We start from the raw sequence: 14820 nt of genomic DNA on the forward strand, positions 1-14820 counted from the left end.
GTTAAAGACGCTATAGCCAGAGCAAGATCCACAGATCGCCAACAATTGCTCCAAAGATCTCCTCGAGCCAACGAAAATTCTGCCGTAAATCTCACTGTCACATTCAATGGCAGCGTTCCTAACATTAGCCGGATACTCAACCGCCACTACACAATTCTTTCACAATCTGATCGGATGAAGGAAATATTCTCACAGCCACCGCGCGTAAGTTATCGCCGGGCGCGGAACATCCAAGACAGACTAGGAAATGCCAAAATTAACAAACTTCCAGAAAATAACATTGGTTGCCACCCTTGTAATGCAACTAGATGCCAAATTTGTAAATCAATGCAAGCCGCTAACTCTGCAGATACTCCAGATAGTACCAATTCTAATTATCGGGTCAACATTAATGGCCACTTTAACTGTAATTCTTCCAATGTTGTCTATCTTCTTCAATGTAATGAATGCAACGCCCAATATATCGGACAGACAGCTACTTCATTTAGAACGCGATTCAATAACCACAAATCTGACGTCGCGAAGAAACCTAATCTGCCAGTGTCGCGCCATTTCAGTAAACCAGGACACTCAATCACCAATATATCTATTTTCATCCTGCAGTCAGGCTTTCTTTCCCAGCGGCTCAGGTAACAGCGCGAGTCTTATCTCATTCATAAATTCCAGTGTCAGATAAACGAAGATCCAGGAATCCTTTCTACTATTCGCAACCTGCATTCCTAATCCAGCACAATACATACACTCTTTTGTCTCTTTTTCATGCTCACGGGTATTTCCTCAAGGTCCTGCTGCACAGACCCGGTCATTCCCCTTTCACTTAGTCACCAACCTATGTTAGTCATGACAAAAGCGCATGCGCTGCTCTCTTTCCCTTGTACATAACCCTCTCCCATATATAAAGCTTGTTCTTGTCACCAAACCCCAGCCCCGTCGAAGGCAGCGCTGACTGCCGAAACGTCGACCCCTATCCCTATATGTGTTAATAAACTCCCCTTTGTGTTTTCCTGTAAGCTCTTTGTCGTCTTCTGATTTTTCCTGCTTATTTCATTCTCGTGGTCAACCGCCCTCCTAAGCTTCTAATCTATATATATATATATATATATATATATATATATATATATATATATATATATATATATATATATATATTTCGGGAGAAGGTCGATGGAGACTTTGCATACGGGATGATTACGGGAGGGGGGCAGGTGAACCCCAAAATTCCCTCTGTGCATAATGTAGTGTTGTTGTTTAGGACATTGTAGCGCCACCGCCATCTAACGATGGTCACGGTCCTCGAGGACTGCTTTTTCTCTCTCGAGCTGTCTGTTCCTTTCGGGCAGTGCCGAAGTGGCACCGCGCAGTAAACACTGTTTTCCCCTTCTGTCGGAGTCTAGTGTGGACTCGTTTACTCAGGCTTCCACATCTCTGGTGACCCGAATGGTGACCCACACGGCCTCCGGCACACTCACGACCCACCGTTTCATTTCATGCATCTCGACGCTCATCCCCTGCCGGCCGCGACACCAGAGCAACGTGCTCGCCTGCCGGTTTCGGCAGTCGCGGCAGCCGACGCCACGGCACGCTTTCAGCCGGCGTCTCGGCAGCCGACACGGCTAACGCAGCCTCGCTATTCCTGGGATCGACCCTACGAGCTCTCGCTCCCGTGCCGGTTGCGGCATCCCAGGCCACGACTCTCACGTTCGACTCTGATGCCCAACGATATCACCCTTCATCTGCCCTGCTCATCGACAGTTTCTGCCAACGGGTGTTGTGCCGTGCAACGAACACATCGAATAGTGCACGTCATCCACGGTCGCTCCTACTCTCTTCCTCCGTGTTGACATAGGTCATCGTACTACTTTGTCGCCGTACATCGTCGCCTTTGTCATCGTACTACGCGTCTGAGGGGGGAGCACTGTAGCGGGCCGTGGACAACAACGAAGATGGCCACGCGCCTGGAGCACCGGCTTCAGTTCCACCGGCGCGGCCATAGAGATAGGCCAACGTCATCGGCTCTCCGTGGCATACCATCATCGCCGGTCGGGGCTCATGTTGAGGAAGACCATGGTCCTCTACAACATTTTGGATTAACGTGACGGAAGACGACGATGAGGGAGGGATAGCGCGAGCGCGTGCAGGGGAACATCTTGGTCATTCTTGTTTGAGCAATAAACTGGTCGGAAGGTCTCTGGCTTCATCCGGTGTTCTGACTGAAATGGTCTTCAGGAGACTCCAGGACACTACATATATGAAGCTTTTAATTGTGGTGTAGTTCTCCAAGAAGCGTAGCACTCGGGTGTGGGTTCGGGTTCCTTGCGCCACGAATATTTTGTGGTGCCTGCATATGTGAGAGGTACCCTCCTCCCCCGTATAAGGTCCCCAGAGAGCCCCTCTTATAATATTTTTCTGGCTCTGCCACTGTGTTGTTCACCGGCAAACTATTGGGGGCACGCACTAGAGGAGGCCTTGGTTCACAAAACAGACACACACACGAGCAGATATGCAAATACTGCAGATAGTACTTTTTGCAGATTTAATACGTGAAAAATGTCCATTTAAAATTCCACGCAATCAATTATAATACCCAGGTGAAAAATACAAATGTAAATAAGGGATTTTTGAAGCATTTCCACTCGCAAGTCAGAATTAAAAAAATATGGTTGGTTGTTTCCCGTACGTGGTTTTATATTCTTCATTTAATTATGTTCTTTTATTCTCTATTGTGTCACAAAGTGCATTTCTGTCGTATCGTGGTCTGGTACTATGTATGATTTCGTCACTGACAAACTAGCGTAAATGCAGGCTAGCTGGAGGATCAACTCCATAATGTAAACGCCGGAGTCTGGGCACACTGAGGAACGACACACGACTCGAAGAAGAGCATGTAGACAAAGAACGGTAATGATTTCGTCACCACTGTCACGTGACATCGCTACCCCAGGTGTGTTCAGCTACACGTTGTAGCTTTTTTCCCGTGGCCACCGCCATCTTGTACATAGAAAAGGAACCAATAAAAATATGCGCACCTGTATCACTACGTACAGTTGTTTGTGGAGAGTGCCGCAACTCTGTTTTATTATTACTTTCTCGCAAGGTATAACTGCTGGGTATTCCGACGTAGTCTAATGCAGGTGAATACTCGAAGCTGGACAGCCTTGCTGCAGATTGTGTGCCATACGCATGCACCACAAGACCGTTGTCTGCATTGAATGGCTTTCCTTGTTAGCCTCTTCGTAATGGTCTGGCCTTGGATGAATCATCGTCACCACCCCAACCCGCGTTGAGACCTACTATTGGCCTTCAGTATCAAGCAGGCTTCGCAGCAGGCATGGGTACTGCACCAATCGCTGTCAAACATAAATACCTGAAGATGGAAAATAATCGATTACATTTCGACTAACACTGTACATTATTGAACAATGACCTCATCCACTAGAACGTTACGCTTCATTATGTTTGTTCGTATCTTTCCTGATGAACATTCACTTACGTTGTGCACATCTCGTGGAATGACCAGACCCGCGTCACGATCGTTTTTCGCTGCCACTATAGCGCCCTTGGTGGTATCCAGACAACCATATACGTCTTTAGGACATCCTCATGATCCATCACGTCCATCTCTGGACAAATAGCTGTCCTGAGGACATCCACAAAAATCCTCAGGACGTCCTGTGGACGTCTGCGGAACGGAAGGTGCTTCCATGGGCGTCCCCTGTTTGTCCACAGGGTCATGTATCATGATGTGTGATGTCATGTATCACATTTGAAGGACTGAACCTAGGATGTTGCCAGGATGTTGCCAAGAAGGATGTTGCCACCTACGCTATATGGACCTATATTTCGCGTATTTCATTAATGCTTCTGCACCTATGTGTGCCGAGGCACCATCACAAACTAATCTAATCTACTGCACCGTACTACGAAATAATGTAACGTGTTAATCTGTTCCCTCACAGTTTCTGGTGCTTGCATATGCCCAACAATACAAATGGAAAAACTCCCCACTCTCCAAGGTCGAAAATAAAGTTGTTGTTAACACAAATGGAAAGAGAGAAGAGAAAAATATATAATGAAAAACAATTTATTGAGGAGTTTGCAGGGCACGCGGCAGAGCATAGTACAGTACAGCAACATTTATGAAAGGCTTGTCATTATACAGGGTATCTTCAAGGCGATACAGATTTTTCATCGAAAAACTATAAGGGCTACAGATATGCTGTTTCCACTTCTATCGTCTCTGGGCCGGCGGACGTTCTTGGTCATATGTTGCTCAACCGTCAAATCACTAATTACTTAAGAATCGTTAATTAACTTTTTAATTACAAAAGTTACGAGGTTGTCCCAATGAGAAAATCTGTTCCTTTCGGTGACCTGATATCGTAGCCGTTTTCAGAGCAAAAATCCGTTCGGTGGATCGTCTGCACAAAAAAAAAAAAAAAAAAAAATCGTGAAGGAACACCATGTTTTCTTTATTTTGTTCATTGCGCTTCTCCGGAGACCCGTCTTTCCTTCACCACCAATGTGAGAGGGGGACTATCTACCTAACGGATTTTTGTTCTGAAAACGGCTACGATATCAGGTCACCGAAAGGAACAGATGTTCTCATTGGGACAGCTTTGTAGCTTCTATAATTAAAAAGTTAATTAACAGTTTTTCGGTACTTAGTGATTTGGCGGTTGAGCAACATATGACAAAGAACGTCCGCTGGCCCAGAGATGGTAGAAGTGAAAACAACATTCCTATAGCCTTAGTTTTTTTTATGAAAAATCTGTATCGCCTAAAAAAAAAGACACATTGTATATATAGGGTGTGCACGAGGAAGTCACCCTTCATTATTAAAAAAAAAAATCTACGTGAGATAAAAACGGGAAACCTTCTGCACGACACTTACGAAGCTTTTTGCCACCCATACAGGCGGTTTGCATGAGTGTACCTCATTAATTAGGCTAAGTATCTTAATTGGACTCAATATTTCGCCACTGAAAGGTTTTTATGGCGGTTGTTGGGTGTTTTTGGGTGCCAAATTTTCGTAGAAACATTGTGAAACATCCTATATTCGTACGCCGGCAAATTTTCTCCGCACAAATCCACTTGGTTGACTCAGAAACGATTTTTAAATGTTCGCGCTTCCGGCGCGCACGGCAGTCCCCGCAAGGCGCCGACACTGGATGACGTCACCCGGATAAACCAACGATCAGGAGGCGCTCCTTCCCGCCGTAGATTCTGTGTGTGTCTGAGCGTGCGTCTGACCCTTTTTCTTGTTGTCTTGTCGCGTTTACTTTGAGGTACTTCTAACCACAGCGTGTGGCCTAGGATTTCACGCCGTTGACGTGCGATGTCACAGCCAGGAAACCGGTGCTACGTGCTCGGGTGCAGAAAAACTTATAACGCGAATCCCGAGCTTACATTTCACCGACCTCGCAATGGCGAAACGAAACGAAAGTGGGAGGCAGCGATCGCCAGCCACTACTGTGGTGTGGCCCAAGGATTGAATGTTTCACGCGTCTGTTCCTGTCATTTCGCCGACGACGCCTATTTTGATGAAGATGTATTGCAAGTTCGGCTCGGGCTACGGCAGAAACAGAAGCGGCTGAACATTGACCTCGTGCCTACCACATTCGATTAGGAACAAGGGCAGGAACCAGTAACGGAGGTAAGTGACAATCTTGCGTGGTCACAGCTACGCTGCGATGAAAAATATCAGTTGTCACAGTAAACATCATCGCGAACACCTGGCCTCGCCGCAGATTGTAACGTCACAGTCACACCGGCTACTAATGTGCACAAATTATTACAATGATTGCACCATCCTGACGCAATAGTACGCTTACTCTAGAGAAAAAAGATTGGTGTGTTGTTGCTGTGCTAATTGTCGCCAGTATTATGCAGGAGTAACGTAACACTCACACATGACAGCGTTATTCTAATGTTATTGCAGCTAGTGGATGTTTCTACAGTTCATAGTGTAAGCCTGATGGCAGCATTCAGGGATGTGAACACATCGCAATCTGTGTTTGGCTACGTCCGAGACACTTGCATCAGTATTCTACTGCAGCCTTGTTGCTAATTTCTGGCTCTATTTCAGGCGGCAGCAAGCACGTCAACGGAATCAACTGGATTTTGTATGTTTTGTCAAGCCACGAAAATATTGCAATTCTTTTTGCACGTCCCTCAAAATAATGGATATGTACGAGCCCTGAAAATTGTCGAGTTCAGTCAAAGGAATCTTGTGTGATGCGGCTGCCAGCGTTTATACGTAATGTCGACAGGAAAATAACTGTGCCAGTGAAATAGGGACCGCAAAAGAAAATATTTATTTGCATAGTCATTTTTATGTTTGTTATTGTACCCGCTAGGCCATCAACATATTCTTTTGAGTGTTAACACTCAAGGCTATATTTCAGGTGTGGAGGTCATGGCTGAAGCAAGTGCTGGGGACCCACTTCCCACTTCACGGCGCATCTCACAAGAAGGTTGTCATCCCCTGATTCCAGGAAGAGGAAAACAAAGGACGCACACTTGCATAGCGTATTAGTACACCAGATATGGATCTGCCAACATGAACCCTCCTAACATCCCTGTGGCAGCATACCTGTAACCACAAAGACTTCACACCACATTAATTTAGAACCACAGCACAACATAATAAAATACCTTAGGTTTATTTGCCTCCCATACATAATGGGAGGCAAATAAGCCTAAGCTATTTTGTTATTCCCGCTCCGTCATACTCGACTGTACAATAAATCGATACAATTATAGGGTCATTCTTTATTCCCGTCACTACACCCACCTCGTCACTAACTTAGTGCAGTACAGTCTGGATTTGATGCCAGAGCTAATACCGCCACGTGTAGTAGTTTTTGCTGTACTGACGGGTAGACAGTCTGTTGACTGCAACTGGAGATACAGAGTGACAAGACAAAACATCCCCCCCCCCCCCCACTGTAATGACGAAAAGACCACACCTATAGTATCCTCGAAAACCTCTGATGGGAGGCAAGGGGGATGACCAAGGGCTCACTTACACGAAGTGTGCCTATGTGAGCAAAATTTTTGTCTTGCCACTACATGTCTCCAGTTCCAGCCATCAGTATGCACCAGCTTGTCTCTCTTGCCAAGACACCCTTGTTTCGATGGTCCTAACGCTGATAGCCTTGATAAGACGTAGACGGGAACTCCCTCCTGATTGCTCGGACAACGCATCCAGGAACCTGTCGTCTGTTCCTTGGGCCAAGGTATCCCCAGACCCATCTTCTGAATGACGAGTCTGCCGTGAACCTCAGGCAGCTGGAAGAGACAACACCACATGACATTTCTTTTTGTTTAGCATCATATCTTGTGGGCATTTGCATACCTGCCAAATCTCCAGCAGTGTTGGGAAGACAATGGCCAGAACAGAAGAACAGACACTATCCCAACCTTGGAGTTCAAAGCCTGTGCATTCATTCCTTAGTTCCAGGGTCTCCCGCATTTTGAATGTGGAAGGTTGGCAGGTGTGCAACATAGTACGCCATATATTTATTTATTTATATGTGTCTACTAACAGCCTAAAGCCTTACCAGCAGTACACAATAAAAACACACAACACAGGAATGTATTAATACAATAAAATTAAACGTTCACAGCACAATGAAAGAGCAGCTCGCATTGGCCATACTTATACAAACATCAGAGTTCACATGCGCGGCGAAGAGCTGATTGGACACTTCTCATATTACTATTAAACAAGTCAACGCAAGCAGAATTAATGTTACTTGAAATCTGTATTCTTAATGAGGGACATTTTTCTGTAGAGCTACCAAAAACATGGAACATTCGCAGCGCCCTGGTGTTGCGCTTTGGGACGGAGAGAGCTAGCCTCGTAATTACACTAGTACAATCTACACGATTTTGTAGACACTTATACAAAAATATCTGATCACGGTAAACCCGTCTGCTCAAAAGGGATGGCAGTGAAATGCTGTCACTTAACCACGGTAAGCGGTACTCTACTGTGCGCACGAGTCTTTTTTGCACCTTCTCAATTTTCTCTGCATTGGTTTTTGACAGTGAATTCCAGGCCACTGACCCGAACTCCAATATAGGCAGAACAAGTGACCGGAATAAAGATATAATGCAGTTGGGATTGCTAAAAGCTTTCGTCACTCTTGCAATTGCTCCAAAAATAGAGTAAGCCTTGTTGGTAACAGCAACAGTGTGATCACCAAACGCAAGTCTGCTGTCAAACGTCACACCTAAATCGCGTACAGTAGATTCACGATGAATGTTTACAGTTTCTATACTGTAAGCATAAGTAATTGGCGATGGCTTCATTGTGTAAGTCATAACATGAGATTTCTGCGAGTTCAACACGAGGCCGTTATGGCGACACCATTTCACAAGAGAATTGATATCATCTTGGATCCTTTGACAATCTGCAGTGCTGTCTACAGAACAAAACAGCTTAACATCAACCGCGAACTGAAGTAATTCACAGTGTTTTATGACAGAGATTAAGTCGTTAGCATAAATATTAAACAATAAGGGTCCTAAGGTGGAGCGCTGTGGAACACCTGAGGAAGGAATGAAGGTTTTTGAGCTCGCACCATGCAATTGAACGTGATTAGGACGACAAGTCAAGTAACTAGTGAACCACTTACAAAAGTTTTCCGAAAGACCATAAATCCCCATCTTGTAGATAAGACGAGAATGATTGACCAAATCGAATGCTTTTGAGCAATCAAAATAGACAGCGTCAACCTGACCTCTATGGCCAACACGTGCAGCTGTATAATCTAAAAAAGTAACTAGATTGGTCTCAACTGAACGACCCTTGATATAACCGTGCTGGGCGGACGACATATAAGCAACAAAGTAAGCAGAAAGAGAACATTGTACTGTCTTCTCAAAAACCTTAGAAAATGAACACAATAATGAAATTGGCCTGTATTTTGTAACATCATCACGTCTACCACTTTTGTGAATAGGAATAATCATAGTCTGTTTCCATAAATCGGGAAAAATACCCTGTGAGAGAGACAGATTGAATATGTGACTAAGTACCGGAGCTAAAATATCGCTGCAGCCCTTTACAATAAACACAGGCACAGAGTCTACACCCATGGATTTCTTGGGGGGCAGTTTCTTAATTGCACACAATACATCTGCCTCAGTCACGGTAGGTAGTCGAAGACAGGTGTACGTGCCCGGGAGGTCAGGGGTGTCCAATGTTTCACTCACACAGACCGAAGAAAAATATGCAGCAAAAGCTTCGCACACTGCTGACGGCTCTGACATCAACACACCTTGGTGCTTCACAGCAATGTTTGGTCGGCAAGAGTTTCGACAATACGAAAGGTGCTTCCAAAATAGATTTGGGTTGGCGGTCACATTTCTAGATATTAATTCATCATTTTGCTGATACACAGAAGACAGTACAACAGCTGGTACAACAGAAAAATGGTCCGCCTCTTTCAGGATGAGCCCGATTCCAACTGTTTACTCCCTCCCAAACCAGCTTCCCTACAATTTCGGCAAAATCCAATTTCTCCCAAAATATGTTACTCTTACATTCTTCAGTAACATGCTTCCCCCCTCCGTTGCCACCTCAAATGCTTCTGTTTTCAGACTTGCAAGACTTTCCTTCAGAGTTTAAAATTCCCACTGGATTCAATCAGGGTTTTGTGTTGCCAATCAGGGCATGGCTAGCTGGCATAATTGAGAGCATGTCGACACTAGCTGAGGCGGCTGTGTTGCTTCACTTTTCCTAATGGAATTGTTGGACCAGGATTCTCTGGATCGTTCCACGGCTGTCGTTCACGCTTATGATTTATGGGGGACAAACTTGTGTATGCTAAAAAGCTGCTGAGAATAGTCGCCCTTTTGTATACAGCCCTTGTCCACTTTAGGTGCGACAATTTGCATAACCAACAACACCCGACTAGCACTCGAGATTACCCTTCCGAATCTTTATGGGGGGGGGGGGTCATTTAAACCGAAAGATTCATTACGGTCGTATTCATATAGCAAACGAGAGAGCACTGCAGCAGGCTTACCTGTGGTCCTGGGGATTGAGTCGCTTAAAATGTTGATCGTAGCGGCAGCATTGAGGCGCGTACACCACTATAGAAGCTCTCTACGGAGGCAGATGTCCCTGAGTAATGGGTGTTGTGTTATGCACTGCACGGCGGCACTGTTGCACATTTCTACCACCCTGGCAACAGAATGGCAACACAGGCGCTCGTCGGGCTCCTGTGGGTCGCAGACTCCACACAGACACCTGCCGAAGTCAACATTCTAAACTGTTTCGCACATCCGACGGCAACCATGCTAAGAGATACGTCACCTAAAAATGTCATCCCGCGGGTTAGCCGCAGCCACATCTCGTGGATGGTCGGCGGGTTCCAGAGGCATTGGGTCCGTAGAGTATGGGTCATCATCCAGCATTAACTCGTCGCCGCTACCGCTAACATGTTCGTCAGAATCTCCCCCAGACAGGGAAACATCTCTCGTTTTCCGACTCCATGTTTGCTCCCTTCGCTTCGCGATCGCCAAGCAAGCGCGCGGCTCGCATTTGCCCAGGGCGCGCGCTGATTGGCCTTATCCCTGTGACGTTTGCTCTTACTTTTAGAGAGCGAGGGCGCAAGGATTCCGGTTTATTTTTCATCGGATTGCGCGAAAAGTACGCCGCGGATGGAAATGGTATTTTCGGGCCCACTTCAGTGGTCGGCAAGGAATTAGAATTCGCATTAGTTTCGAAATTGACCTCGGAGAATGCGACTGTCCCTTTAACGCAAAAAGATTACCTTTCTTTTGCAAATTTTTTAGCTCAATTGTGCTAATTTCATTAATTAACGAGGCACACTCATAGTAAACTACTGTTTTGGTAGCAAAAACATTCACAAGTGTCGTGCAGAATGTTCCCGATTTTTATATCAAGTAGATTTTTTTACAATAATTGATGGTCACTCTCTCGTACAACATCCTCTGTACATATACTGTATAGTAACCATTCATATCGACATAATTTCTCACAGCCATTCTTGGTACTTTTAGCAAAACAATACTTGCAGCTGCTTTCTTATGACTGGGGAGGGAGAGGGAGTTGTATGCCTCAGACTCAAAGAAATAAGGTACCGGTATATCACAGTTACACATTGCCGATACTTCACGTGAAAGAGTGTCCCCGGCACACCTTGCATAGCTGTCTTGGCCGCTGCATATCGAGTGCGAGCAACCAAGTATGTACTAGCCAACATCATTAGAAATTTCTTAAAAAAGGTACAGGTCCCGACAGAAGTGTATGGAATAAGCGACCTGCGCATTTTTCTCCGCCCAGACACCCGAGCGGCAGACAGAAGCGGGCGAGTTTGAGCAGGGTCATTGTTTCGGAGCGGTAGATGACCGTGTTGCAAGCTACATACTGCGGTTGTTTCGGTATTGCTGCTCACGATAGTGTCTGCGAAGTGAGTTCGAAACCACTGCAGTGTTCCTCAACAACGCGTCACTAAAAGATTATCAAGACAGGTGGCTTTCCGCTATCATTGGGGACACAATAATAAGTCATTGTGAAAACACGATACTGTGTTCCCCGTATTAAAAATCGAAGAAGCATTACATATATTCTAAACGAATTAATCGTTACGGAACCTAGCTGTGATTATATTAAATATCAGATGTGATCAGATGACAGCTTACACACACAATATTTCAGTCACGTGGACAGCAATGCATGTGAAATCCAACAACGGACTTCGTGGGCACGTTGAACAGAAGCAACACCGAAACTACCGTAGCGAGTTCCGAGGGGCACAGTCATCTACGCCTCTCTCAGCAAAGAACTCTACCGCTTCCGAAGACCGCTTGGGTGCTGCACCAGAGAAAAAGTTTCCAGCTCGCGTGTTCCGTTAACTTTTGTCGAGAACTATAGAACGCAGCCAACAGCAGCCATAGGTTAAGCTGAAAGAACTACACCCTGTAAATGTCACAGACGTCCACAAGTTCAAAAGATGACGCATACGTAACAACACACCAAATCAAAAATTTCACAAAAAAACACAGTAAGAAGGAACACAGGGTTGACACCGTTAAGTTTCATTTTGTATGTCCAACGTCTTGTATGTCGTTATGTTTGTCGAACTTTACCTTATAGCCCGCTCCTAGCCAACCACAATCCAAAATGGCAGGGTTGTCGCCCCTTATTTTTTAAAACCGCAGGCGCTGCCTTTTTTTGTACCAATTTTAAAATTTATAAGTGGTACAAAAAAGGCGTACGCCTCCCTTGTTGAAAATCTCACGGGCGTGAACGCTGTCATTTGGGATGATGGTACTGATAGCAGAATGCATTACAATACGCTCTCAGAGAAGTGAAAATCTGTGGTACTTGATTTACATCGCTTCGTGAACGAACCATGTACAACCGGACCCGGTTCTCTTCTGCCTTGGAAATCACGTTGAGTACTTTTTAGTTCAAGCTGTTCAGCACTCTCTGACGCTGAAGAATAAGCGACGGGTGATTGGAGGGAGTACTGACGATTCACAGTTCTCATCACTTTCAATCAACATGTTTACTAAGACGTGATCTTGATCCTGTGATCAAGACGCACGACATTCCTGTTGATTGCATTGCGTACTCAGGGCGTTAGCCGAAATCGCATAGAGTTTTTTTTCTGCAGCCCAATGATCCTTCATGTACACATATCTTTTACAATTAACTATCGATGTCACTGCAACTTCATGCACATTTCATAGGCTCACCTTGAAACTTAAAGGAGCATGGAAATCATTTGGAACATATATTTTTTCACCGCTTGATATGAACATAGTACCTTCGTAAACTGTCACGCAAAATATTTCCTTCGAAAAGCGCGAATATCCTGAGAAAATTAGTTTGCAAGAACGCGTTCCGCGGCAACAGTCTCCCCCAAGCCGAGTCTGGCGTGTTGTGACGTCATGCGGCCGAACACTTCATTGGCCGCCGGAAGCGTCCGCTCCCCGCCAGAATCGTCTGCTAGCTGCGGAATCGTGGCGACCTACCGACTGAGACGCTGTTGCTATTTATTTGCGTTTGACATTCAGTTGCGTTCTTCCATGATTTGTCTCGTACGTTTTGCATAAAACAAGACTGCGGGCAGTGTAAAAGGTGTGGCTAGGCCTCTGTGTTGCCGTGACGGCCCGGGTTGTGATGGATCGTACGCGGTTGTGGTGGCGATTGCGCTGAGGTGTCGTTAATTAGTGAACAGTATTGTGCCTGTGTGTGCAACATATATATCATACGACTAAATACATTCCTGTCAGTTGGAGATTTATTCCATGTGCCATTGTTGTATGCTGCGTATGACCATTCAAAAAAGTAAACGCTTATTTGGCCATGTTTTGGGCTTTCCCACAGACCGCTAGGAGATGAACTCTTCTGACTTTACTTTGGTGTCCATGTTATTGTGCTTGTGGAGACGTTGCTCCTCCTGGTATCAGTAAGATATGATAAGCGCAATGTTACACAGCTATGCATTCATCGGTCTGCTCTCTCGTCTCGGAGATGCCAGTGTCCATGCGGTTCAGAGCCTATAGTGTTGACCACAACACGGATAAGTCATGATGGTCGACGACCTCTTCAGATGAAAACACTGATCACTGCGTCGCGTCTTCATGACTATGCATTTGTAACCAAGAAGAAGCACTATATTTCAGTCCGAATGTTTGTTCACGCTCAACAGCATCACTTACCAGCCTCCGGTACATTCATATGGTGAAATCGAAGCCTGCGGAGCTTAGGCTCCAACTCCATAAAACGTTTCGTCAACAAGAGCAGACGTGCCGCCTAAAAAGTGTTCAGTTCATCACCTGTTCTTTCCACGACGTCCGATGAACAACAACGCGTCCTGCTCGGTCGGCTTGCCGGCGACTTGACGCTGGAGAAATCGCAAAAAGGAAAGAGAAAGACGGCGCGACCAGGCGAGGGTTGCGGGTGCCCTTACCGGTGGGCAGAGGGCAGTGCGTGCGCTTATCGTTGTGCATTTTTCAGCCTGGGCTGACTTCACTCGCATTTTTTTTCCGCCACATCAGGTTTGCGGTCGGTGCTTTACATGGAAATATAGACATGCAAAGGATAGCCATATACAAAAGTACAAGTGAAAATATATTTATTAAAGTCAATAGTGCTGGGTATTATGTTGTGACTCTGCATGAAGGAGAAAACCCAGCCAAAAAACCTGAAGCAGAAGAAACACAATACGATACACGTAACAAAGATTATACTTACTTACTACGGGTATGATGCAATAGCATTGGAGAGGTATCACGCAGAAGGAATCAAACACAATATTTTTTATTAAAGGAAATGAACTTACGACCGGCTACTAATCTCCAATAAACGCTACTTTTAGAATCACAAGAATTACTGAGACAATTCTTCAAAATATCGAAGAAAGAGTATTCCAGAATACTGTCAGCGTGATCAGCGCCCTCTGTCTGCTCTCCTCCCAACCATATTGCACGGCGACGGCGTTTAGTACGACCTCGCGATGTTTGTGTACGCAAAAAAGTTCACTTCCTGCTGAAATTGAACAAAGCTTCACCTGACAGCGATGCCAGGTATGTACTGTAATGTTCGGGCATACACCAAATGTGCTCTTTAGACAAGGGACGTTGTGTGTGTACCACAAGATTCCAATGGCAAATGCACGGAAACGAAAGTTGTTGCAAGTGCTTGGTCAAGACATTCGTGAGCCACGCCGTATTTGCTCAACCCATTTCTCTGATAAGTTGTACGAAATGGTAGCAGCGGACGGTCGAAAACTTATCACACGGACGGCGGTCCCGACACCAGTGTTTCAACAT

The sequence above is a fragment of the Ornithodoros turicata genome, chromosome 3 (assembly GCF_037126465.1).
Source record: "Ornithodoros turicata isolate Travis chromosome 3, ASM3712646v1, whole genome shotgun sequence".
Lineage (NCBI taxonomy): Eukaryota > Metazoa > Arthropoda > Arachnida > Ixodida > Argasidae > Ornithodoros > Ornithodoros turicata.